The sequence below is a fragment of the Falco punctatus genome (genome assembly GCF_963210335.1).
Source record: "Falco punctatus genome assembly, chromosome: 9".
NCBI lineage: Eukaryota > Metazoa > Chordata > Aves > Falconiformes > Falconidae > Falco > Falco punctatus.
The window spans coordinates 9,991,759-10,015,296 of record NC_137589.1 but is presented as its reverse complement, the minus strand read 5'-3'; the positions used below and the strand labels follow the sequence as shown (position 1 = coordinate 10,015,296).

At 41.8% G+C, this 23,538-nt stretch overlaps 1 protein-coding gene across 11 annotated transcripts in view; it reads right to left on the bottom strand.

Annotated features, from left to right (window-relative positions):
• The window catches only part of ZMIZ1 (zinc finger MIZ-type containing 1), a 359,397-nt gene that overhangs the window by 89,598 nt on the left and 246,261 nt on the right, over positions 1 to 23,538 (bottom strand). Inside the window, exons 1-2 of one of the 11 annotated variants that reach the window (XM_080400886.1) lie at positions 5,442 to 5,610; positions 4,848 to 4,923 (exon numbers count right to left, since the gene is read on the bottom strand). The exons of 8 other annotated variants lie outside the window; for them this stretch is intronic. The gene's annotated coding sequence lies outside the window, so the exon portion shown is untranslated. Of the gene's footprint in view, positions 1 to 4,847; positions 4,924 to 5,441; positions 5,612 to 23,538 lie in introns of those variants that run through there. 2 more of the 11 variants (XM_080400887.1, XM_080400878.1) reach the window with 2 other exon arrangements.

Here is a 23,538-nt window from a genome sequence, read left to right as displayed (position 1 = left end):
ATGACAATCTCCTGTTAGTCTGTTACCTTCTTGGGCTTGAGTAAGAAAAGATACCCAAGAATAAGGAGTGAGGGTTTTTTTTAATAAGCATCCCAGGTTGCCCTAGTTCTGCTTCTGCTGAAGCCCTACTCACTTCTTTTGTAACTACGTTAGATCAGAATGGTTTTGAATAGCCAGTACAAATAGTTTTAACAATAAGCACGCCTAAGAAGGAACCCATCCAAGTACTAAAACATTATAATCAAATAGCATTCTAATGAGCTCAGATTTACCAACAACCGTGGGGTTTCGTCTGCTCCCAGGATTGTCAACACAGAGTTGACAACAGGAGTCCAGCCTTCCTACCTCCTGATTTTAAGGGGTTTAAGAGATGTAAGGGGCACTGAGGAGGTAAAAAGAACACCAACTACTAACAAGAAAATTCAGGTAGAGGATTAGAAGCTGATAAATAAATCCTAAAGGTTATTCATCAAGTTGGTGAGAGCTGTACTTCAGTTACAACAAACAACAGGAGTCAGGGGCTTAACTGGGTGTCTTGAACATTTTGGTACTAATACAGAGAACTGAGAACAAAATTAACCTTTTTTTTTTTTTTTTCTAGGATAGGTAAAACTGTCATTGGTCACACTAGATTACTGTCAACAGAATGAGCCCCCACAAGCTAGGAATCAGGATTAGTAACACACTCCGGAGAATGCCAGACATTTGAGAATGATCCAGGTCAAGAAACGGAGAAATGTACAGTATTTATTATAGGTAGGCTGAGTGGCAGCCTTAAACACTGCTGAAGTAATTATTGTCCCAGTGTCACTCATTTTATAACTATCCCTCGTCTTGATTTTTAAGAAGAAAATTCTTCAGGGAACTTTCAATTAAAAATGGGGGAAATAACCCGTCTGTGTTCTTTCTGGGCTACTTTCGTCTCCTGACTGAATCCTCGGTGAAAGAGCATATGTACGTGCCAGACTGGCTGGCTGCTTTCTCATTGATGACAAACGGATACACGCTCTTCACCATGCCCTAAAAGCTATTACTGCTTTGCTTTATTGTGCATTGGTGTACCTCTGATAATTATTGCAACATCCATTTCAGGTGAAGGCTAGCTCATCCTTTTACATTTTGGGTTAAAAGGTTTTGTTCAGTAACTTCAAATTGTGCCGACACTGAACGAGTCGATTTTCAGTTACTTCTTGAACAACTGCTCTATATACCTAAACAACCTTTTGCTAAAGCCATTTCAGAAGCAGGTATACCTGGTGGTATTTTTGTCCCTACCCTGCCATCAGAAGGGTCAAGCGCTATTGATGTATTTTTTCCAGAGTGTTAAATTTTAGCTATTTTTGTAAGGATGTGTTTGTTTTGGTCACTCCAAAGAAACGATCAGTAACTCCACACTACAGTGAAACAGACGCCACATCCAGTATTTTTTCATGGAACATTCTTGTTTCATCTGGAAAGGCAGTACAAGGAAAACCACCAAAGCAAACTCTAGGAAATTTAAATGACCCCACTGCCTGTCCTCTGATACAACAATATTTTTACCCCCCCCCGGGCATGGCTATGCTGCACTGTATGCTGTACCCTGCAAGGTATTGCAGGTAGCACACCATCCACTCGGCCTGCACAACTACCCACACGGCCCAGCTAGGCTTATGATGCTCAGATCAGATCACCCAGCTCCAGTTCGGATAGCTCTGAACTACAATGCAGCAATAGTTGAGCAGCACGGGGAGGAAGCCACTTTTACCCACTTTGTTTGTTTAGTTGTTGTGTTTTTTTTCTTGAGCAAAAAAGCCTTGCTGTCCAGCTGCTTACAAGCAGTTTCATGGCAGTCTCTTAACAGCAACTTCTTCTGCTTGTTCCACTCAAAACAGAGCAAAGTTCCACTTGCAAGAGCAGCCTCAGAGGAAGGTATTTCCTGTGGCAGTCTCTGTGCTCAAACTGAGAGGAACAAAACCAGAGACCATCATGAAGATCTCTGGAATGTCATTTTAGCAATGTTCCACATGGTAAGGTTTGGGTTTTATTTACACTCCCCCAGTTAGCTCCTTCCCTATTAGCTGTTTTACTTTTTAATATAATGTTCTGTCTTTTCTTGTGAGAGAAAAAAATTACAATTGTAAAATCCCATAGAGTGACAGTTTCCTGCTGGCTGCACTCTAGTAAGATTTTTCGTTGCTGATGATCAGTAACATCCCTTTTGCTGGTGTCCTGGTCATGAGAAAGCAGCCTTGCATTGTCACAGCCCCAGTGACAACTGAGGATAACATGGGAACTTCTGTGTCCTCAGCTTACCTTGTGACACAGCAAAACACTATTCTCTTGTCTTAGTTACGCATCGTGTAACTGGGGGGGGGGGCGGGGGGGGTTAGGGGACTGGATTCAAGGACTCTTAATCTAATTGCTATACTAACCTTTACAACAACAGAAGGCCTGTTTTGCCAGAACATTCTGTTTAAATGATCTCACTGTAATTAATACAGTACCTGTTACTACAACAACGAACTGTTCATTAATTGAGCCCAAAGTATCCTGTATTATTCTCTCATTATTAGTTTGCATGCTGCTCTTCTTCACTTTGTAACCAGCAGCTGTCCCCTGTGTGCTACATGGGGACAAGCTTTCTTGGGTGTTCCTGCAGTGTCCAGCTTAAGGGTTCCAGGACTAAATGCTACTTTTAGCACCAGTAATGCCAGTAAGAACACATGTGTTTTGCTAAAGTACGAACATGGCAACATTCCTGCCAGGACCACTGAGACACAGACTCGCACAGGTTTGACATACGTGCCCATTCCACTTCAAGCTACGCAAGATGAAAGGTTTAAGACTACGTTTAAATCTCTTATGATCAATTTTCAATAACACTGTACCTTGCACGTTCAAATGACTTCTTTACTAAGTGGAATTTCACTGCATTTGCAGATATATTTCCCAAGAGTTCTTCTGATGGTTCCTCCAGAAAGGGATGAAAGTGGGGTGGGTGGGAATCAAATTAATGTTAAGTATTTTTTTAAATCACAACTTTAATCATAATTTCAAAACTGAGTCTTTGGTAACACTCTTCTGTTGGCTTAAACTCAAACCGAAGCGTGACTGACTCAAGAGTTCTTCTCAAGTAATTTTACATGAACCCAAACTTTTGTTTGCAAGTTCTACTGCATTTAAGCTGCCATCTTGATTTAAGTGCTAAGCAAAAAAGAGGAACAAAATTCTACTAAGCAGATCAGTGACAGCACGGAGGAAACATGCTTTTGTTCAACTGAGAAGAGCTTCTACTTTTATGCATGGCTAGCTGCTGGTAATTACTGTCCTCACCATTATAAATGCAATGAAGTCCTAACCTGAAGAAAAACTGAAGGAAATATTAGGTAACAAAGTAATTTCAGTTGTATCTTAATTTGATGTACTTCCATTTCCAAGTAGTGTTCCAGCCATGCTAATTGTTTCTCTTAGGTCATCCCAGCTTAACAATCTGGTTAGCCTTGCCTGACTTGAGACATGACTACTTGAAAGAAACTACCTCCCCATTAACTATTCTGTTCAAAATCTACAGATTTTGCAGATTTGCAGAACAGACATAATTTTCTGTAGTTTTATGAGCCAAGATAAGTTGTTGTCATCCATGGGGGTTCAAATTGGCCAGACAGCATTTATTTCAACCAGAGCTGACAGATACTAGGGGGTTTTCAGCCAGATCTTATCGCGGGCTCACCTGAAGTCAGAAGAAGTACGTATGACCGAAGTCAACATTTGTTTTGACAGTGACTTCATCGGCCACAGGATCACTGACACTACTGCAGGCAAAGCTTATTTCACCTTATGCAGTGATATGATTGATCAAAGAGCTGCTATCTACAATAGCAAGTCTTTTCCCCTAGCAGACCATGCTGTCAATGTCTGAGTTGCAAACACTGAAGCTGTGTAATTCCTTGCGTTTTGTTTTTTGTTGTACACTAATATACATGCCATTTTATTCAGTTTCAACTTATTATTTGCTTTAATGCAAGTAACTAAACCAAGAAAGAAACCAACATCCTGAATCCCAGTCTGGCAGCACTAGTTTGAAACTTTCTTAAAACTCCATAAATTACATGCAAATTAAATAATCTGTGAATTAAAAACCTACATTTTTTACACAGGCGAAGAGATAAGCAAGCCACTTGTTACTACTCAACACCAGGGGCAAAAAACTTGTCAACTTGAATACCCGAGACTGCCATTGACACAAACGCCTCTTTGGGACCTTCTTGGAAACCACTTGCCACAGATGTGAGTTCTGCATGGCACGGGCTTTATAAAGACAGCTAAAATGAAATGGTGGCAGCAGTATCATCATTGCTGTTCGCAAAACAGCTTGTCACGTTTTGACAGTGCGAGCTAGGCTGAAGTTGGAGAAAACACCACCGACAACTGCCTTTTGGCTTTACGATTGCAGATACAATGAGCAAAGCTGCTTGTAAAATTTAAACGGTTCGCCCCCTAAATTAAAAATACGGGAACGTCCAGCTAAATCAGCCAGCCGCGCACCTCCTTCCCGCATCCCTAAACGCCTCCAGGAGCAAGCAGAAGGAAGGGTGGCTGTAGGCGAGCCCGTCCCAGTTTCCCGGTGGCGCCTGCCTGCCTGCCATCCCCTCTGACAACATGCAGCAGTGCCTTACCCACAATGCACCCTCGCTGGCACACACACACACACACACACACACACGCACGCACACACACACGCGCACACACACACACACACGCTCCCAGGCAGGCTGCGCGCTAACACACACACGCGCACACATACACACACGCGCGTCCCCACTTCCACACGGCCGGCCCCTCTCCCCCCAAAGCAACCAACTTACCCACAAGTTCTCTGTCATTCAGAAAGCCTACAGTCTTCCTCTGCTCCCCCTCCTCTGCTCGCCTGCCTCTCTCCTGCTGCAGAAAAAGGCCACATATGTCTGCAAACACTTCTAGGCAGAAAGCAGCCAGTGCAGAACAAAGGCAGCCGGGGTTGCCTTCATCTCAGCACAAGGCAGCCAGTAGCTATTTTCAAGCTTGTTCGCTCTCCCCCCTCTGAGGGCACCCTGCTCTGTTTCTCCCTCTCTCTCTCCTCTTTGCCTGTCCAGCTACTGCACAACACACATCAATTATTCATTGCTTGTCTCCCGGTTTCCAGGCAAAACCAATCACAGATGGAGTCTTGCTAATGGGCTCATGCCGTACTTGCCAACAGGCTATTTGTGCTCAAGCTACAACCCTCTAGAGACAATAAAGAGAATCAGGTTAAGCTTTAAAACTTCACACGTACGCGAACAGACCTAAAACGGCAATATACATGTAAGCATCCCTATGACATTGCTTAGGAGTACGTCTTCAGCATACAGCATGGCAGAAGGCTGCTTTAAATCTTCTGAAAGGGTTTTAAGAAAATCAAACACTCAGAAAAATCTCACCTCAGCTGCATGTTACTGATATTGATGGTTTTCTTTTCTGTCTCTAGTGATCCATCTCTTGCTTTCCCATTACACCTCTCCCTCCTGCTCTCATACCCATGCACGCACACGCACGCACACACACACACACACACACACGCAGCCACAGCCACTTTGCCAGAAGGAAGAGAGAGAGAAAGAGGGGGGGGGGGGAAGGGGAGGGGGGGGGAGAAGGAAAAAAAAAAAAAAAACACCACCCAGGCAGCTCACATTTCAAACTTGCAAGGAGGGGTGGTGCTTAAAACGCTAGGACAAAGCCTCCGTCTCTGGCACCCAGCCAAAATACTAAAATAAATCCCCTCGATCAATTAATTGGAAGCAACACTTGTTCGAGTCCGCGTAACAAACCATTAAGGGCACTGGGGCCGCAAAGTCTTTAGATTTGGGAAACCTCATCCACTTGTTTCCCCCCTACCCAGTTTGCTGAATGCTGTTGACTAAATCCATCAAACTAGTCATGCTAATTAGCGTCCAGAGCAGCCTCGGCGGCGGAGCAGCGCCCGGGTCGGGCGGCCCCCGCGGCCGGGAGTTTCCTTCCGGACCGGCCGCCGCCCCGCGCCGCGGCTGCAGATACCGGCGGGCCCGGGGGGCAGCCCGGGGGGAGGGTCGGCCCGCCAGCCGAGGGCAGCGGCGCCGGGGGGGGGGCACGGCGGCGGCCAGCGCTGTGCCCCGGCTGGCGGAGCGACAGGCGCCAGCGCTGCCCAGGGGAAACTGAGGCACGCAGGCGGCGGGCGGGGGTGCTGCCGGCTAGAGTCGCCGCCACCAGCGGGGCAGCCTTGCGTGGGCTGTTTGCTTGGGGGGGGGGGGGGGGCGGCTTCAAGTTATTTATTTATTTATTGCTCTGAGGGTTCAGATTGCTCTGAGGGTTCAGTGCTCCACCCCCACCGGCCGCCCGCTGCTCCTGGCGGCGCGGCCCCTTCCCACGCCGCTCCCAGCTCCGCGCTGCCCACCCGGAACACTTTTTAACACAAGTTTCACGTATCGAACTGTGGCACGACGCAGCCTCGAGCGGCCAGAGTTTCAATTGACAGTGTCAAAGAAGAAAAAAAAAAAACAAAAACAACCAACCCCAACAAACCAACCCAACCGGGCAGCTCATGTGACAAGCTCTCTGGTCGCTCTCCGAGGGAAGACTGGCCGTTTCAGTTGTGGCCGGCGAGCACCAGCCTCTTCCTGCCAGGCTCCTGCGGTGCCGAGCCGCTTCCTTCCCCGGCGCAACCTGCGCAAAGGCACCGCCACCTCTTAAAGCACTCCCGGCCCTGCTGCAGGGAAGCCAGCAGCGGCCAACCGAGCGAAAGAGAAACAGCAAAAAATAGGAAGATTTCATCAAAAATATCCTGGCTCTCCAGCAAAAATTCCTTTCGGCGAATGGAACGGCCTCAGCTTTCCTTGCCGTGCTTACAGTCACTTACCCGTGCTTTGTAAACACCTTAGCGCGCAGAAAGTCTGCAACATGACAGATCGGAGCAGCAAACTATCACAGGTATCAAAGAGAAGCTCTTCTCTGAAAAATGATTCCACAAAAAAGCACTGTCAGATTTCATGTCCTCTTCCCCCTCCCCCCTCCCCGGAATCCGCTTCAAACAAGTAAAAGGTACGTGTGGGTCTTCGCCCAACTTCCACTGCTGACACAGGAGCTCAAGGTCAGCCTGTCAGACGGGGTTATTGCTTCCCCTCAGCCACCAGACTGAGCAGTACTGTGAACCAAACCCTCAATTCTGCAATCTCAGAACTGCACAAGCCCAACCGAAGGAACACTTCTTAATGACATGGCTGCTACAGGTGCTACAAAACACAGCACCGGTCCGCTATCCACAGCGGACAGACCGTTATGGCGCAGGCAAACCTCCAGCGAGGTCCACAGAGATCCAGGAGGACCCACGGGGCTGCTGGAACAAGCTCTTACACAAAATGTAGTTTCCATTGGAGTTGATCAAATTTTAGAGTCAGTCACACAAAAAGAGAGAACCTCACACCACTGGTTTTTTATTGCCTTTCAGAGTGGACAGATGCTTTAAGGAGCTGTAAAGTATACAGCTAGGCTGGCGCAATAGATAATAGCAAGCATGAATTTTAGAGATCTGGCAAAGCAAGAGAAGTATGTCAATAATCCCAAACCAAGGACCAAAATCCCTGCTAACGTAACTGCACTGAGTTCAGACTTGGAGGATGCGAACAAAATTTGTAATTGACAATAACACAGCCACGGAACATGCATTTTTGTGCTCGTTTCAAATTTTACTGTATTTCCAACATTTTCACACGGTTTGTAAACTATCACAGTCTCATTTCGTATTTCCAAAAAACACACAAATCAACGACGACAAGAAGGTATCAGGCAGTTGCAAGGTCCCAAATATCGAGACTGGCTCCTTCCTCATACAAGCCTCAATGAAATCTTACTTTCTGAGGGGAAAAAATACTTTTACTATTTCTGTATAGAAAACCCATATTCCCCAGTAACCTGTTTTTTTCTCTCTAACTACCATCATAAGTAAGAGGATTGCCTTTTCCCCCCCTCTGCAATTAAATGTTCTTTCTCGTGTAACAGTGTAAGTTTCTCTTTTAAGCTGCCTGTCTTTTCAGCGGAAGTGGTTTAGAGTAGACAAATCACTTATCTAAAAATTATGTACTTACTTCTCCTTTGACAAATCTTCAGCAGGTTTCTAATCCCACCCTGCCACTTGAAATATCACTTTCTGTGATGACATTTGAGTCACAGTTGTCAGAAGCATCAGGCTCTGTAGTTAAATGGATTAAATCACACTTCATAGCATGCAGTATTTTGAAGGAGGAGTGGTTTATCATTTGTAAAAATTAATCATAACAGGTTTTTCTCTAGGGCAAATTCCCAATCATTTTTAAAGATTACTATGTTTAAGCCCCACTGACAGCAGTATGTCAAATTACATCACAGGGAAGGTTATCTCAGGCAGTGATAACAAGCCTCACTGAAGACATCTACTACTGGGACCGTACTGGGAAGCACCTTCTAAATGCAGGGGTGGGAGAGCAGACTCCTTGGCTCTGCTGCGGGTCTGGTGGTGTGCCTGGCTGCTCACATCCTGAGCGGCTGCTCTCCCATGGGGCCAGCGAGATGCTCAGCCCCACAGGGGAGCGGAGACAGGGGGTCGGGGCATCGTTCAGTGCTACCAGGGAGAAAGAGATGTTTATTTGGGCCACCTCTAGCCAATTAAGGAGAAGAGTTGGAAGATTTTTTCAAAGACGTTCCATTTACCTCAAAACAAGAGGCAGCGTTTGGCCATTTAATGTATGTTGTCAGTGCCAAGCAATATTACTGATCAGAATCCTCCCAAATCTCAATCCTGTCAGTCACCACTTGGCACAAACAAATCACCAGCAGCACATCCATAAGGCACTTGCTCTTTGCTCTCCATGCCAAGATGCTTCTCTCTGGAGAAGCATATTTTTAAGAAGTCAGAAGTCCATCTTTAAGTCATGCTGGTGCAACAGATTTTTATGGTGAACAAGATAATCATGTGGATAGATTTGTATGTTCAGGTGCCTTTGCTCAACATAAATAGCATGATGCTTATCTTCAACTAGCTCAAGCGAGGTAGCCTTTGGGTGCAATCCTCGCTTCTCTCCCTCCTTGCCCCTCTTTGGTGATACTGCAAAAAATGAACCAAATACATGAACACCTGTGATAAAGACACAGACCAACAAGAGGAAAAGAAGGAAAGGCTGCAGAGGGGTGGAGATCAAATCTCCCACTTGGATGCTTCAGTATCAAGTAGACTGCACAAGGAGGACATCATCATGTTTTACCGTAACTTCATTATGACAGGTGTGCAGAGGAAAAAGCAGGATAGTTATTTAGAGAAAGAAAACATAAAGGGTAAGGAAATTCTCTTCAAGTAGCTGAAATACCAGTTATTGGCCACTGAGTCATAATATAACCCTTTAGCAATGCAAATTTTCTATGACCAAAGATTTAAAGGTTTATCTTGGGGACCAATCTTTATTCATCAGAGTCTTGCTGCAGTGCTGAACACAGCAGGGTAGCTCCTTACAACACTTGTGTAGAGCAGGTTATTTGCCCAAGAATTAGTTCCCTGGATATGTATATATTTTACTATTGATTCAAGGGATTCAAAAAACCTCTTTAGAAGGCTTACAATTACATAGTTGAAATACATAGAATACATGGATCAGTGGCCTTGTGGATTTTCCCTAATGTTTCACAGTAGGTTGAGTCAGTTGAAGCTGTTAGAAATCACAGGGCTGCATCCCAGTCAGAAACCAACCATGTACTTGGGGAAAAAAAAGAAAAAAAAAAAAAAAGAAAAATCCTCTGACTCTGCATCAAGTGTCTTTCATGCATAACCCATTTTTCCAGACTCAAACCAACCCCATCCGAGAGAGGTGTGAGAGGAAAACCCAGTGTAAAAAGCAAAGTAAAAAAGACTTTTTAACGTGGTTTAGTCCTGTCTTGTTTAAGGCAAAGATTACTACATTGCAGAGATTACTTGTGGCTAAAGTACTTACCCCCTGGTCCCCCCTTCTTTGTCAAGCTTTATAACAAAGGTAGGAAAGCTGCAAAATAGGACAACACAGCATTTCATTTCTCCTGCTGCTGCCCAAGACCACTGCTTGCTTGCACCCCTGGCAGCTACACGTTTTGACAGACCCTCTGATCTGAACTACGCACCTGGAAACAGCAAGTGCTGTTGGTTTGGGTGCACACAACAATTGGACCAAAACTCGCAAAACCTTCTGAAAGAGACTTATACCCTATTTAACTTTCAAGACCACAAAAATGCTCCTGTTCTTGTTGGCCCATTATGAAAAATTGTTCCTTCGAACCTATGCGGAGGCTCTGGATAGAGCTGTAGGCACTGCGATGAAAAACACCTCTGTCAATTGCCACAATCTTTGGAAAAGGAGATCTACCTTAAATCCGTCTTATAAGATGCAATGTTGCAATTTTCTAATTTCTATTTCCTTCCTTCCTTCTTTTGATTAAATGTCTTTACCATGTGCAGGAAAACAAAAAGATCTATAAAATTACAATGAAATATGGGGGAGAGGCCCACCCACCCCCCCAGAATTACAGGCTGAAGCCACATTCATCTTGTTCATATCTTTGGTTCTCTTCAGAGCTATACTTTTGAAGAAAACTGAGAAGCAAAAGTAACCAAACCATGCAGAAACAAAGAATAAAGTACACTAAGGAAAAATCACATCTGTAATGTAGGATGACAGCCAGAAGAGAGGCTTTACAGGACTTTTAAACAAAATAAAATAAAATAAAATAAAATAAAATAAAATCACTAAAAAATCACTGTACAGTGACAGCATCAGTTCAGAGTTGTCTCCAGCACTGTTTCACCTGCAGCAGAGCTACTGCAGCTGCCCTCTTCTACCCCAACTTGTCAATTAGGCAGTTCTAAAGACAGATGGAACATACCCCACCTGAGATGCTTTGCCCTTCTTTCACTTTACCTAATTTGCTACAAATACTAATGAATGTTTTACAAACTGCTTTTTGTGACATGGGAGCTTTATTCTTTTTCCAAATTTTTAAGATGTCAACTTCTAGATACTTCCAGTCAAACTCCTTGGTAAACTGGAGCATGGCACAAATGTCTTCAGTGCTCATCTCTACTTTCAGTGCCTCTTTTGGCACCTGGGCTAGAGTTCATGACATCTCCTCTAGAAAATCAGATAGAAATAGAAAATAACTTAAGCCCTTTCCGTTCTAAATCGTATTTTTCAGCATGACCAAGTGGATTTCTAAAACATCCATATTTTTCACTAAATTTTCCTTCAATACTTTTACACCACATCTTGCAAATTGTCCAATTTTGTTCATATAGTTTATACATTTTTAGGCTGCTACCACATTGGGGGAGTATCTGATCAAATGTTTCTTTAGATTTCCAACTAAGCTTTTAGCATTCATATGTTTGTCAAAGGACTAAAAACTGTCATACATGACGCAAGGCTTTCAAATGCAATGAGGATTGCTACCTCTCTTTCTTAGAAAGTTTCACTGTGCACATTAATAAAACATATTTTTCTGCTGCTTTTTGAGAGGCTCAAGATTATATTCTCAGTCAAAATATTTGTTGCAATTGAATGTGTAGCCATTCTTAGCCGAAGCCCCACCTCTGGCAAGCTGTGGGTTAATTAGTTAAGCTTCCTCTCTCCCTGCTGACCAGTTGTTCAAGGGGATAAGGAGGCAGCTCTGAAGACAGCAACCTAATCAGCTCTCACTGGAAGAAGGCAGAGAAGTATCAGAACAGCAGCTTGTGAGGCTGTGAAAGAGTAAAGGGATGCAAAAGAGTAAATTAAATTGAAGCTTGGAAAGCAGAAGCCCTGCTAGGGCTCCTGGACTTTCCTTGGCATTGTAAACCCTGTTTGTGCTGAATATTCCTCACTAAGATCTCAAAAGAATAAGCCCTTCTTGAAAACAGTCAGTCCCAGTGCCTAGATTTTTCCTTCTAGGTTATACATGCATTCATCTCCAGTTGACGCTTCCTATTCCAGTCCCATCCTTGAAGCGGTGCTGTGCGCTGCTCAGGCTTTCTGGGGACTGGCTCAATTTGAGTCATCCTCCCCTCTGCATAATCCTGTTGGCCCCATTTTACTGAGCTGCCCCTAATCCAAAAATGGGTTTGAGAGGAAACCCAGGCTAATTGCTTATATCCTTTTTTTAATTATTACTTTTTAAAACCAATCCACTAAAATATGGAAAGTATCAGTAATGAGAAGGAACGTGTGACACAAACATCCTGAGCGGGACATAAACGGAATAAGAAAAGATGTAAAGAGAAGATATGTCCTTCATCAGCCATGGCATTTACACTCTATACATAGGAAAGTTAATGAGTGCCCTTTTTCTGTGCTATGAGTGAATGGTAAGAGCATTCAAATGAGAAAGTTGAGATGCAGTATTCTTTTTTATATTAAAAGAAATAAATCTGTGAAATCAACACTGAACGTCACTTGCTCCAAGACAACTGCGGATTCTAGAAAACCATCAAAAGTGCATATAGATGTTTAATGATGCCATATCTAACCTATGAATGGTTATATAAATAAAAAAATAGATAAAAGTCCAAAGTTACAAATTAAAAGGAGTTACAAATTGGTGGCCACGCATCACTGTCTTGGAAAGCTTCCATTCTGCAATACAAAGGCATTCATTATTTGGAGGCCAGCTCATGCTTCTAGCTTTGTATTTAAACAAATCCATGTACCATCATCATACACTTTTTATATCAATCTGCCAGAAAGCCATACAGAGTTATTTTTAGCAGACTGTGAGATAAAGTACAGTTTAGCTTGCAAAGTAGCCTAATAAGGCAAAATGTTCTTGGTGAAGACCAAATGCAGTCACTGTCACTCTTCTTCCCATACACTAATCAAACTCTAAGAGCATCCCTTAATTTTTCCTATGTACTGTGGATGATTACTGCATTAGTAACAAGACAGAACTAGGGGGATTCTTTATTGTTTTGTCTGTTTTGATAATCAAATATACAGTGATTGCAGAAGAAAGGAAATGGTCTGAAAAGAAAGTAGTTTTGTTCAGATTTGCAAGGAAACATTTCAGTAGACAATCATTTTAAGAGAAACAGCAGCTTAACATCAGTTTTTGCTTTCAGAAATTGGTGAACTCCAGTCTCTGTCAACTCCAAATGCTTCAGGCCTCGTGCTTTTTCAGTGCCATGTTTCCTTCCACCATGCTGGCAGTGGAACAAAGCTTTAAAGTGGATATAAAGGACTCTCAAGGAGCACGTGGATGCTTATATATCAGCAAGGATCTTCTTAAAACTAAAAATGTTCCAAAATCCACTGGATTACTTAGAATATGAGAAAACTACGCGTTTTGACATGGGGTGGGGGTGGGGGCGGTGGGGAGGGATAATTCTGTAGCAATTTATGAGAACAAGATTAAAAATAGCAATTAACACAGGCTTCTATCTTTAGTAATTATTCATATACCTGTTTAGCTGATTATAAGTCGTAGCTCCAGGCTGTCTGCCTGCATCACTAGGACACAGACAGCAACCTTTGCTAAATTGACTCCACTGGCTACGCTCACGCTGCAAGAGCCGTTTTCAAGGACAGATGTACAATGTTATATGGGTACAGAGACGAGCAAATTAAAGATGGGTGTTCTGTCAGGAAAAGGACTGAAGAACTTGTGTCAGCATTTCCCTACATTAATAGGCCCTCAGATTTTTAACCCTTCACCACCTACCTCTTAAATTTAAGAAGCGCCTTCCTTATACAGATAGCACAGTTACATCTTCTCAAATAAAATTATGAAAATACAATAGCTCAGAACAAAATACAAGGGCATGCATTATAGATAACCATGTATCTATAGCTATATATAGACAGAGTCATGAAGAGCTTTTAATTCTTCTTAAACTGTGACTCATTTTAAAGCATCATAGCTTGTGGGTTAAAGAAGCTGTGAGTAGCAGAACATGAAGTTACCAGAACACATTATTGCCACATGACAGAAAGGTATCTCTCAAGCTGATAAACGTCCAGCACATGCCTACCAAAACACTGCACATACATTTTGGATTTTTTCTTTTTATCATCTTAATTCTACATAATTCTGTTTAAAGCAGTACACGTATTTCTTTAACAGAGGCTTAAAGTCTTTTAGACCTACTCTGCTCTGAGAAGTGTTTAGCAGTACAGTCACAGAAGAGAGCTATACTGGCAGCTCATATGAAGCACAGACACAGTTCATACTGGCAAGGTGCTATGTCTTATATTGCCTTTATTGGCTTCCCATTGAAATTAAGTTTACAATCAAGGGATTATGTGATCTCACTAAAAGAGAGCTTCTGGCACGTATATAAATACTTCTTATTTTACTAGAGGGTTTCTAGCACAGATCTAGTCTACTTTGAGACTAAGAGCAAGTCTACACCTTGCAACATTCGCACGTCAAGACTTTTTATTAACTCATCCATCTGTTAAATAATTTACATTCTGTTAGAATATGCAGCAATACTATAGCTATGAAAATATACTTTTCTATAACCTGGAAACTATCCATCAGTATTAAACAGCATTTCTTACTTCTCTCCCGCAACACTGCATGGAGAGTTTCACAAAAGTAGTGCTTTAACGATGTACAGGCATCAGAAAGGAATCTTGTCCATAAGAGACACTTTGAAATAGCTTGATCAAGTCCAGAACCTTTCCCTTTCCACTGTGAATGACAGGAACTGTCTTTTTTTGTTTGTTTGCTTGTTTGATTTTTAAATAAATCAATGTGCATCAGGTTAGTCTTTCTGTCTAATATATACAACACATCACCTTGGTAGGCTGACTGTCCACAGCCAAAGGACTGAACATTGAGAATTTAACAGCTTAAAACAAAAGCTTTAGGATGGGAGGTTGATGATGACCCATCTTTAATGAAGCCTTCAAATTAAAACCAGAAGGATTCTGTGTGTTCCCTTAAGCTGTAAATGTGGTTTTGCTTTTTGTTTCATATTTAAATCCACTGGTAAGTAAACATTAGAGCTGAACACATTCTCTGGAAGCTTAATCAGACAACTATTTTTATTCACTTAATTTCTTTTAATTTCTTAAGGTACTTAGAGAATACACACTGAAGAATCTCCCCTTTAGCTACAAAAGCTAAAGTGAAAGTTCAGGTGTAGTGGGACTGACTTAAATGAGAAAATACAATCTGGAGAAGACCCTCAAAAGAAATTAAAATTTTGGATACTTTGACTTAAGAGGGCATAATTGGGGTCTGATTTTCTAGAAGTCCTACATCTCCTGCAGCTAAAAGTTAAACATCTTTAACGTGTATTTCCAAGAACTGAGGAACCACAGGTCATTACTCTGCTTTGGGAATTGTGGCCTGTACCACCACAGCTCTTAACTTTCAACCAGTCAGTCACTGTCAGCTCTTCGAACTTTTTACTGACTATTGCACCTTTATCACCAACATTTTAAATTAAAAAGTACTGGCAGGTTATTTAAATGAGGTTTAATACATGTTAGTGTTACTCTGCAGGCCACTTATCTTGGCCCAGAGGACTGCTGCCTGGAAAATGCTGTGCAGTTCTTTAAAATGACTCACATCAAATCTTTCTTAAAAAAACCATGTAATATGCTTTCATCCCTGCAAAGAAAAATCAGTAGATTCAAAGCAATTTGCTTTTACCAAAGGTAGGAGAAATACAGTTACAAAAGTTAAATCTCTTTTTACTTTGGGAAAGGGAATAGTAGACATATTTACAGAAATATACGCTAACGGAAATAAGAATCTGCTTTATGCTTAAAGACAGTTTCTGTCACGAGGGATTGGAGACACTAAACCTTCAGGAGGCAGGTACTTCCAAGAAGGAAAGGCAAAGATCCTACAGTGCCTCAGATCTCGTCAAAACCATTTCTGTTTTCTCATGCATAGGATGTCCTCTCCAAATTGCCTTTCTCTAGCTTTGAATCACCATTACAGTCTTTGAAGACAGTCTTCTGGGTAAAGACCTATAATTTTAATATTTATAGCCTTGACAAAATTAGGGTTTATATTCTAGTACTATCTCCACTCTCATCTGCCATCTCTTTCTGGGATTTAATGGTAGCTCTTATCTCTGCTGAAGGAGCGAAGTTCAATGAACTAACTCCTCACTTCGATCAGAACGGAATAAAAGGGGTCTGCCATAAACTCCTGTATCAAAATTAGAGAGGGGGAAACAGAAGCCAGCTTTACAAAACCGGAACAGAGAAGTTAATGAGTACCCTTCAATACTGCTCCTCAACAGCTTCATCATTTAGAAGAGAGAAATGACTGCTCAGCAATCTGAGAAAGACTTATATATCTCCTAACACTCTTGGAAATCTTCTCACGCTCCTGGGAGTAAGGGGGAGAAAGACGGAGGGAAATACAAAGTTGGTTCCTCACTTAGTTTTCACATTGGTAGAAAGAGACAGACGGGAGAGAAAGAATCCTAGTTTCTCCATAACCCTCAATATATCACTTCTGTGCTCCTAGTCCCATGCTAAACACATGCCACTGAGTGCAAGCCATCTCCTGGTACACTATGAGCAAACTGTTTCGAGTCCACAGCACAATTTTCTTTTTCCACAGGAGGAGAACACACTTTTTCTTGGGTTCTCCATGAAAGCAACCAGCATTTACTTCAGTTGTGCCTCATTTTTGGTAGCAATTCCTCTATGGAAAAGATTGTGAGTAGGTGACGACTCCTGCTTCAGTTTTTTATTGGCTCCCCGGGGAAATCACGTATGATAACACTTCTAACCCAGTTCAGCTCTGTTGACCTATGCTCTCTCTACCAGCCTCAGTATGAAAAAATCCTGACACATACACACATACATTCTTGTTTTTTTCCCAAAATAAAGTCAACAGATCAATCAGGGAAAAAAAATGCAACGCCTTTACATTTGGAGTTAAGTAAAAACAAAAGAAGAAAAAGCCCATACTACTGGTTTCTACACCCCAGGAGTAAGCATGCAAATCCCATCAATTTATGATGAGGGGGAAAAAAAAAAAAAAGAACACTGATCAAATCAACATTTTGTTTTGTCTTAAGTATCACAACTGCCACAGGGAGACATTAGCTAGGCTGAAAATGTATGGGTCCAATGAAATCAACATTCCTATGACTAATCACTGGAGCTACAGTATTGCCCAGAGACCCAAGAAGAATTAGAATATCATCATAAAAGAAATGATCAGTACTATTTATTAACTTTTAGCTTTAAAAATACAACTAAATTCTTAGGACTTTGACACTGCCTCATATAACAGCAAAAATGATTTATGTGCATTCAGCAAGGGGGGAAAAAAAAGGCATGAATCCCTATAGAACGCCACAGGAAGGCAAGTAATAGCCCTAAACCTACTAAAATGTGGAACATAATTTACATGATTCTTATAAAATATTTATGTTACTTTCAGACAAAGTATTGACTGAGATACCTGATTTCGTCAAAAACATGAAAACATTCTCTAAATAATTACATCAGATTAAAGAGCTGTAACAATGCTTTTTGAAGGTAGTCATCCAGCAGGCAGAGGAATGCAAAGGTATAAAAAAAAGATGTGGCAGAACAACAGTACTGTGGTTAACATTACTGAGGATGACTGTGTCAATCAACTGTAATGCAAGCTAGCAAATAAACTCAAACACAGACTGCAAATCTGAAGGAAAATCCATACATTCTTTTAACTCTTGCATTTAACTGCCAGAGCAGCAAGTGGTGCCCTTGGAAGGAGCAACTAAGGGGAAACAGCCACCGCCTGCTGCTGCCTTCCAGGAGGGCAGAGCTGGGAGGCGGCAGCATAGGGAAGGAAAAGCTTTCAAGATTCAGGTGTGCTTTGGGGAGCAGCCATACTGATGATTCCTGCAAATGACACCAAATTCTCTCAAGGAACTTGGCACGCTTTTCATTCTGCATTTGTAAATGAAAAGAACAGAGACATAGAAAAGAAGGCACTTTCGCCCAGAAACTCACAACATAAAAACAGTACCCAGCCCCCAATACAACTGGTTACATTTACAAAGGGAAGAAAAAGGAAAGAAGTCACTGTGTTGCCATTTGAGCTCTGTTTGGGAGGAATTCAACACATTAACATAAGCGATTACACTAGTGCATAACAGCAAATCCACTGCTTGTCTGCTATCCTTGCTTCAGGGAATAAACTGTTGGTATAACCCACAGGTGGAGATGAGGAGGTCACCTTGCTCTGAGGGGCACGGTGTTGGGTACAAATACAGAGCCCTCAGTCCCCCGTAGCAAGACTTGCTCCTTTCTGCCACTAACTGCATTGCCCTGAACCAGGTTTCATAAACCCACAATCCTTAAACTGAGATGTTTGGTTAAATCAGATTTCCGACTGCTTTCAGACAACAACTCACAGTGGTAAATTGCAATTAGTCCAAAAGCCCTTGTAATTGATTTAACACGGTTTGTTTCCAGAGGAGGTTCATCACTTCTAAGAAGATGATGTAAAATCCAGGAGGAAAACTCATGACTACCATAAATTCTTTACCCTCTCTCTCCCAAATGGCAGTAGCAGAAAAACGACTGTGTGATGAAGGCAGTTGGGCGACTCAAGACAGCAGTTCCCAGTTAGCTGACAGGGTTAACTCAGTTCCCACATCTTGCTCTCCAACCCTTGCCTTCCTTCACCCTCTTTCCTGTCTACCTTGGTTACAAGTTCTTCAAAGAAAAGAACTTCAAACGGCGTGCAGAGTTTCTGAGCGCAAGTGGCCTTGATGTCATACGGGACCTTTGAGAGCACCAGCCAGTAACACCCCCACCATCACCAAGCAACACTGCATCAGGGCACCCGAAAACCCACACACAGACCCTTTGAAAAGTTTTGCACTTCCTTTTGTGTGACTGCAGCAGATGAGGTTACCTTCTTAGGACAGAGAGTACTTCAAAAAATAAATATTTAGCTATCTAATGAACAGATGAAGGCAAGAACTAAGGGGTTTAATAACTTTTTTAAAAAGGAAACATTATACAGTTAAGAAGCCAGGAGTGATGTGGTTTTCTCCTTAAAAAAAATAAAAAAAATAAAAAGTATCATTATAATCGAGGATGTGACTGTAACACCGGAGTTCCAGACTTCGTTAACTTGGTTAAGAGGCCTTTTGCTATGGTTTAGGTTGTGATATGGCCTGGGTTATCTTGTTACCATCAGCAGTTGTTCAGAAGCATATACAAAATGAGCACACTGCTCCCAGTTCAGCTCACATGCCTACATCACCAAATTAGTTACCTTGAATTCAGCCTCCTAGAAATCTCTTTGATCAAGAAGTAAAGGACTTAAAACAGATATTGCCAGGGTAATTTGTTCAGATCCAAATTACTTTTGAAAGTTTGCTCATCTTTTGCTCGTGTTACAACTGTCCACAGTTGAAGACAATTTCACACTTAGGGATTCTACATTTTTTTGAAAACATTTCATTTTACATGTCATCTAATGCTTAATAAGCTCTTAATCAGTAGGCTGCATCCTTGAAACATTATCCTTCACCTGTAATTTGGAATGTTTCTCATTTAGTACTTTTTCCCCCCACTAGAAATCCTTAAAATCATTAATTAGCAGGACTGACACAGCAAAGCAGATCTTGCTTTCACAATCCATTTGCACTTCTGCAGACTAAGATGTAACAAAAGAAATAACACACTGTTGAATATTATTATCTAACATCACAGTGTGTCAACAATGTGTCAACAACATACACACACAAACTCTACCCATACATGTTTTAATTCAAGTTAATTTGCTATACATGTTTTAATTCTAACTAAAATTGCTGAATTTCCATCAACAAAGGTTTTTCGTTGCCACTGTTTGCTTTTTCTTGGTTTGTCTCCCATGGAATAAACCCAAGGCATTTCTCTGATATCTTCAGAAACTCATTTATTTTAGTCTTTTGTTATCTCTACCTAACATCATCAATAGTCAATATTCTACCTCTGTCAACCAAAAAAAGAAAAAAAACCTGCTACCATCTTCTCCATTCTTCTCCCAGATGTAATACTGTTATTACCATTTATTCATAGTCGGTTTTCTTCTTGCATACACCTACTCTGCTGCCATTCCAGGCAAAGACCACTAGGCACTGAGCAATCAAAGAATGAGAACGGCTATATGAATCCCCACTTGGTACGACAGCCATACAGCACCGAGCTTAAAAAAACTAGGGTTTTTTTTTTTTTTATATTCCCTCCAACTAAATTGTAAAGTCACCAGACCAGCTCACATCACTACTTTGGATCTCAAAAGATCCCAAGTGGGACAGCAAATAACCCTTAGATAGTAAAGCAAGTGACATTCTTGATTAAGAGACATCCAAAAGATTTACACTGAAGATCAACAAGAAGCAGCACATTTTTAAACATGTACTTAAAACAGGCACTCAGTCTCCCCCATGGAGTTCAATAAGCAGAGCAATTTCTCACCGTCTGTGCATTAAAAACCGAGGCAAGGGAAAAAGTTTTCGTTACATCTACCAGCAAAAACTGTTTGTGCATACATTGGCCTTTCAGACATATGCGGTCTTACACTTTGTCACTTCAGAGCAGATGTTTAATTGGGAGGAAGCGATTCTAAACATCTGTAGCCAACATCTGAGAAGCTGGATGAAGACCACACAGAGCCTGGAGGAAATTAAAAGTGTATGCAATTATGTCACTTCCTAGACTGTGTATTTAGGAGAATTAAAAAAATAAACAAAACCAGAAGTTTCAATAGAGAACCTTCAAAATCCTTCCTCTCCCCTCATTTGCATTCCTCTGTCTTAGAAAAAAATTAGTACTTCAAGAGATATAAAGCCCATTAACTGAGTAACCAAGGTTTGACCAACAAGTGACACTGAATCCCCTGAAGGAAAAAAGCAGGGAATGAAAACCAATTAGGTATGAAGCCTTTAATCCCTTAGGAAAACAAAGCAAAACAGAGTAAATATGTCCAAGATGAAGCATTACTCAGTCCAAGTGGGTCTCAGGTGTATTGCAGTAACTCAGGTTTAGTGAATACAACTGCAGCATACACAACAGCAGAAGTCTTCCACCGAGAAGAGCCGGGTGACTGTCTCTCCAGAATCCCAGTCTCTAACTGGCAACATACCCCTCAGACCCGAGTAACTGAGCTGCCTCCTTATTTCTAGTTACAGCTTTCAGAAGCCAGGTTCTTTACTTCACAGGTGTTCAGCTAAGCTCTTTTCTACTTGGGTAGCTGCTGCAGTGGAAACCAGAAAATGACATGGCCAAACAGATTGGTTCCCATGAACGTGAGGGGAGGTGGCCGTGAGATTCAGTCCCAGTGATCATTTTGTGAGACTTGTATTTTTTCAAAACTGCTTTGCTTAAACAGAGTATCATCTACAGCAATCAGAGAGTTACAAAATTTCTAAAATTTGATTTAAAACTACAAACCTTAACAAAATTAAGAACATGTTTAAATAAAAATATGAACGCAGCTTGGGTTTGCTACTGCCCTTTTTAGAAGTCATTTGTTAGTGTGCTACACACAGGTAGCATTCCATTTCCCAACCTGAACGTGAAAGTCATGACTTTTTTGCATTAGCAAATATGTGAAAATAAATGCTACTTCACTAGGAAGTTTACTGTTTGAAAACTTTAAATTTAATTAGGATCAACACATCAAAACAGTAATGGCTCAGCTCATGCAAGGTTTGTACAAGAGGAAAATGACAAGGTCTCACAAAAATTCTAAGTGACCAATAAATATTCTTCTAAGTCCACAAAAATCAATCTCTAAAAATGTTCCTCAAGGGGATGCCAAACCTTTTGATCTACTCTCTGAGAGCAGAGAGCTGATATGTAAGATGCAGCGTAATCAGCACTTGTAAGCTATTGGTACCTAGGCATATCAAAAGAACTTGTCAGAACCTGCAGCCTTACACAGCTGCTGGAGCGGCTCCACGGCAGAAGTGGAAGCCTAGAGGCCAGTATGGCGCTGTCATACATTCACTCGTATAACTGACACGCTTTGGCTTGATAGTAAGAATCTTCCTTTGATCTACACTAAGACTATGGCTTTAAAAAAAGAAAACCAACCAAAACCCCAAGGTAGCTCAAAAGAGGAAGATGCTGTTTCGCAAGACGCATTGGGGAGGGTAAGACTCCATGCTGTTTGCAAGTCCCCTGGTTTTAAGACCTCTACGGAAGGCATCTGCTCCTTTGGAATGGCAGGCGGAGCACACCTGATGCCGACAGCTTTATAACAGGTCCCTGGAACATGACACTGTCTAGAAACTTCTCTGTACAAACTGATCTGTAAAGATTGCCAGACTTGCACATCCTGAGCATCAAAAACACATACCGTTTCAAAGTACTGTGGTATCTTTATTCTGTAAGTAGTATTAACTGGAACATGGCCTTTCCTTCCAGGGAACAAACCCAAACCCAAGCAGCAAAATTTCCAAGAAAAAAAATACTGTTAAAAGCTCTGCAGAAAATTTCCATTTTTGTCTTGCATGAAAATGATGGGTTCCCTCAATGTGTAGCACATACAGATATTCTTAAACAGTGGAAAAAAAAAAAAAAACAACCAAAACAAAACGTGAATTAATTGTTATTAATGACCATGCGCTCTTTGGTCTCCGATGAGTTATGATAGCCCAGTCAAAGCTGACTCAGGAACTAATGCAGTTGTTTCAAGAAACAAAATAGCAAAATATTCAATCTTTGGCAGCTTTTAAACCATCTGTTCCACACTATTTTAATCACTTCTGCTCAGTACAGAGATTATGGGTTTCAGCTCGTTTGTGGTGGAAAAACAAAGAATGCTGCATTTTTGGAACGCGTGGGGGGAAATCCAGAATCCTCCTAACTACTCTGCAACCGGGGTATTTGAAGAAAGCAAAAGGCTTACTGCTTGTGCGCTCGAGCGTGATAAAACAACCCTCCCCCTCTATGAGGGATTCCTCCTGTGCCTTGAAGCAAACACAAACTGGAATGTGCCACACTGACCTGCAAAAAGGGGGATGTGGGGAAGGAGTTCCTATTAGCCACTTTAATATGGCAAAACAATTAGTATCATTCTTTTCGATGCAAGAACCCAAAAGTTCCCATTGCTATTTGTTGTGGGAAGTTGCTTATTAATGTGAAGAATGCGTTTCCTCAGCTTAAAAGCTACAGACTTTCCATGACTTTCTTGTAGTGCACGATCAGCAAAGGTAGCAGTAGTAGGTGGGTTTGAAGCGATAAGCGCTATCTTGTCTGTAACACAGCGATTTCTCCTCCCTTCTCCATCCCCAAAAGAAGAGCAAACAGTTCTCTCAGATGACAAGCAAACAGGAAAGGTTAGTCCCACAGCTAATTCTAATAGATCTTCAGCTAAAAGTGTTCTCCATGCAGGTAACTGGTGGATCAAAACAAACACTGGTGTTTACCTGCCTGAGCGATACAAACGACTATTTCCCTACACCATCTTCATCTTCCCCGAGGAACTGGACTGTTAATGGTTTCCGTTTCCCACTGTGTCTTCTTAGTGCTTCTAAGGGGATCAGACAGAGCTCTCTGTGCCGCTCTAAGC